This window comes from Galeopterus variegatus, unplaced genomic scaffold (genome assembly GCF_000696425.1).
Source record: "Galeopterus variegatus unplaced genomic scaffold, G_variegatus-3.0.2 Scaffold788, whole genome shotgun sequence".
NCBI lineage: Eukaryota > Metazoa > Chordata > Mammalia > Dermoptera > Cynocephalidae > Galeopterus > Galeopterus variegatus.
This window is the reverse complement of record NW_007726899.1, coordinates 404,580-409,468: the sequence shown is the minus strand read 5'-3', so window position 1 is coordinate 409,468 and position 4,889 is coordinate 404,580.

The window sequence follows — 4,889 nt, the reverse complement described above, 5'->3', positions numbered from 1 at the left end:
GCCTGTCACTGTGCCACAACTTTTCCTTGTTTTCCCACATAAGCAGTCGTCTTTTACTTTACAAAAGAAGACGGATGAGGCCTATCTCTGAATCGCATACTTAATACTCCACATCTTTTTGGCCAGTTTTCTGCTTCTGCTCCTTTTAATCCGGGGGCCGATTCTGTGTTCTCAGGTTCTTCTCAGTCCCTGCACTGGCAGCCCTCGAGGAAGAGTCACAAAGAAGACTATTTGCAAGAGGAAATCTGACTCCTTAGCTGAGAAATAGCTATAGATAAGAGTCTGGTTGCTGCTCTTTGAGTTCCTGAAAGCAGTGATCTGCTTTCTTAAACAAGGGCACAAGAGTTTTGAGGTAGCCCCACGCCCCACTGGCTCTTTGGTTTGTGAAGAAAGTAACCTGCTCGTGAAGGAGCAGTGGGGGACCATGAGTACAAGGTGAGAGGAAATGAGGCCAAAGATGACATCCAGAGTGCACCTTCTCCTCCAGGGCACTTCAGCTCAGGTCAAGTCTCTCTTCACTTTCCTCCCTCCTCTCTGTGCCCACATTAATTCTTACATCAGATGCATTTATCTCCATCCCTCTGAAGCTGTTTGTCCAAGCCAAGAGTGGCTTTAATCTCTGAGCCCTAAAAGCTGAGTGGCTGCGAAGCGACACTGCAAATATTGAAAAGTAGATAGTGTCCCTGCTGCTTTGTAGTGTGAACTAAAACAAATATGTACAGCAGCCCTGGGTCCTGGGTCCCTACAGAGAGTATAAGTGGGCGACTTCCTTTTCTGTAAAAGAATCCACCTGAATGCCACCTTCCAGGTTTCTGGCCAGGTTTCATGGCCACCCAGTGGTAGCCAGGTTTTCTCAACCTCAACTAAGGATTCTGGCTATAAAAGGAGAAAAACAATATGTAATTCTTTGTGAACAGCAGAGTGACACTGCATCTAGAACGTTTGTTCATTTTTTTAGTGGTGGAGTAAGACTGGATCACAGACCAGTGGGCCTGAGCCACCAGGTGGCTTATTCTTTGCCCAGGTAGTTGTAGTGCTTTGTGAACAGCAGAGTGACACTGCATCTAGAACGTTTGTTCATTTTTTAGTGGTGGAGTAAGACTGGGTCACAGACCAGTGGGCCTGAGCCACCAGGTGGCTTATTCTTTGCCCAGGTAGTTGTAGTGCTCTGATGGGGGAGTATAGCACCAAGCCTTCGCTCACTGGGTGTTAACAGAGGATTTAATGCAATGGTGATTTTTTAAAATGAGCTCAAGTTGCACTTGGACTGGAATGGAATGCCTTACCCAGTCCGTCATTTGTACCAACTTGCAGAAAGTAAAGTGCCAGTCCTTAAGCTGAGTGTGAGCACGTTTGTCCATAGAGAGAAATTAGAATGCTGTGTTGGGTGTCTTTATGTTGTTTCATATATTAGTGATGTGGGATGTAAACTTACAGACCTCAGAAAATAGTCTTTAAGGCAGAGGGAAGATCACATGCAAAAGTCCTGACGTAGGAGCATCATTGATATGATTCCAGGTATGGTGACTTCAAGGGTGGCTGGAGAAGAATGGAAAAGATGGACAGTATTAAGAAATATGATCCTGGGTTGAAGAGGGTGGATCATGAAGGGTCTTGTAAATCATTAAAAGGACTTTGGTTTTTACTCTAGATGAGATATAAAGCCCTTAGAAGGTATTGAGCAGAGAAGTGTTAACTCTGACTGCTATGTTGAGAAAATACTATAGAAGAGCAAGAGCAAAGTCAGAGAAACCTGTTAGGAAGCTATTTCAGAAATCCAGAAGGAGGTGGTAGTGGCTTTGACCAGGATAGTTGTAATGCAGGTGGTGAGAAATAATAGGATTATGGACACAGTTTGAAGGTACAGCCCCTAGTATCTATTGACGGCAGGGATGTGAAGGGTGAGAGAAAAGGAGTTAAGGATGACTTCAGGCTTTCTGACCTGAGCAACTGAGGGAGCAGAGGACTTCAGGAGGAAGGTTGGAGTGGGAGGCAAATAAGGAGGTTTCTCTTTTGTTTTGTTTTAAACTTTTTGTACGTATTAAGCGTGTGATACATCTTTAGATGCCCAAGCTGTCTTGTAGTTGAACAGTGGCCTGAAGTATGGATATCTTTTTTAACATCACCAACTGGTCCATGCTCATATTTTGTAACTGGAGACTTCACTGTCAAGAGGGATAATTGTTTGTATAGCAGCATTTATTGTTAGAAGGTTTTCCCTTGTAGGGAATGAAAAGCTCTCTAACTAATACTCATTGATCTTTTTAATTTTTTTAATAAAGATGACCCGGTAAAGGGATCTTAACCCTTGGCTTGTTGTTGTTAGCACCACGCTCAGCCAGTGAGCGAACTGGCCATCCCTATATGGGATCCGAACCNATCATAGTTTCTGAGGAAAAATTGCCAAAATAATCATCAATATGTTGAAGGTTTGCCTTAAATCAAATTTTCTAAGATAGTCAAAAGAGAATCAATCTTAAAACACTGGATTTTTATGAATAGACATTGACGTGATTATGCACAGTGGGATTAATTTTTAAAAATTATATGTTAATTGCAATCAGGAAATAGAGACTTCTAAGGAATGAGTGGCATATTGGATGCATAATATGAGAAGATCTAATTTGCATTTACTTCAGTGACATTTTAGGGCTTCTTCATAAATATTTTATTTAAACAAGTGTGTTTTCATCTCTGTGGGATTCCTCTACATGAACCAGTGAGTAGTTTAGTCATGAGGTAATTATCAAGAGGAAAAACCAAAAGCAAATTGTGGTAAAGGCTTCACAAACAGCCCTGTGGCCAGCCGCCTCTTTCAGAAAAAAACAATCAAAAGCACAAAGTTTTTGAAGTGGGCTAAACTCTCAAGGAAAAAGCAAGCTGACACCTAAGAGAAATCACCCTAAAATTCTCTATTACCTGTGGAGCATAAGTGTTGCTTTCACTGAAAAAGCTCACTGGTTCTTTTGTGTTTGTGTGTGCACGTGCGATTTTCCATATGGTTGGCTTTTTAAAAAATCGTAATCCCTTCTTGACTGATTGGCTTGATGGAACTAACAAGTTCATAAGCCAAAGTGTGTAGAGAAAGAGGAGCTTGGTGAGAAGCGTAGATGGGAAAAAAGTCTCACTTTTAAAAGGGTAAGTATGGAGCATGTGGTTCTGCTTTCTGAATGATGTCACAATTTGAGTCGTGGAGAAGTTTTCACTGTGTAATTGATCTTCCTTGCAGCTATAAATGTGCATCACTTTTTCTTTCAAATGTTTCATTTGGTTGGCTCTAAGAATGGCTTTAGACCAAAGCAAACCGTAAGGTCTAGGCTTTGCAGATCTCCTTGACGTATTTATGTGTCCTTGTGCATGCATTTTCTCACACAAAAACTTTTATATCAACATTGATAGAACTGCACCTGAAAGAAAAAAGGAAAAAGAAATCACCCAGGAAATCAAGATGACAAAGTGGAATAAGCCAGAGCTTTGGAGTCAGAATCTGACCCTGCACTTACCAGCTCAGTGACCTTGGGCAAAATATTTTATTCTTCTGTAAAATGGGAGTGCAAGGTTGCTGCAGCACAGTGCCCAGAGTAAATGCTCAAATAAGTGTGGAATAAATGGATACTGTTGGTAGTAGTATTACCTGCATATGTTTCCTTTTAGCCGTGGTCTATGGGCATGCATATGTTTTATCAATTTATAGTCATTTGTAGACAAAATTTCTCCTCTACTTTTTTTATATTTAGCATTTTATGGCCATTTATTAGCTATATGTCTCTGGACAAGTTATTTAACCTCTGTGTCCTACTTTTCTCATTAGTAAAATGTGTCACTAGTATCTGGGTTACTAGTATTCAGATAAAATACAGGATGCCAGTTCAATTTGAATTTCAGATTAACAGTGGATAATATTGCATGGGACATATTTATAGGAAATAATGATCTGTTGTCTATGTGAAATCCAAATTGAACTGGGCATCCTATATTTTTATTTGCTAAAGCTGGCAACCCTAACTTGTACCTAGGTCATACTGCAGGTGAAATACATACCTTAGTACCTGGCACATAGGAAATGTTCAATAAATATTAGTCATGATTACTATTATTATCGTATTTTTCATAATGAACAATCATTCTTGTGCAATTAGTATTATTGTGGTGACTAAATATATTCTAAAAAGTAGGGTTTTTTTTTTTACTTAACCATTTTTTTGAGTATTTTTAACTTCTAATTTTTCATTAGTATAGATATGCCTTATATCTATAGTGCCCTACTTCCTTTTGGGAAAACATTTTAATGATAAATAATCACCAATGAGCTCAAATTGCTTTGCAGTAGATTTATATCAGTGAGCCCTACTACATGTCAACAGTAAATTCACTAGCATTGGGTGGTATAATGTGAACAAATGTTGCTAAGTTAACGGAGTTTAAATGTCTATCTGGTTGTTGTTTCAATTTGTATTTTTTTGTTGGTAGGATTGAGTATTTTTAATATTTTAAATCTACTTATATTTTCTCTTATGTGAGCTTTCTGTGTTTATTCTCTACGATGTCCCAATTTATTTTTTGTGAATCTTAATGTTTTTCCTACCAATTTGCATTAGGTAGAATGTAAATAGCCTTTCAAATTAGCTCACAGAAGGAACACTGTATGGTGAATGAACTCAGGGTGTCTGATTATAAGCAATCCATTATACCGGATTGCCTTTTAAAATTTCAGAGTTGCATCAATAAATAGGGATTCCTTTTAACATTCTTTTCTACTACAAAGTGCTGCCTTTATTTGAATATGAAAAAAATTGTTCTTATATAACTTGGTTCTCTTTTTCTTTCTCACTCCACCCTATCCTTATATAGCTTTTAATCTAGCCACACTGATCTGATCAATTTTTTCT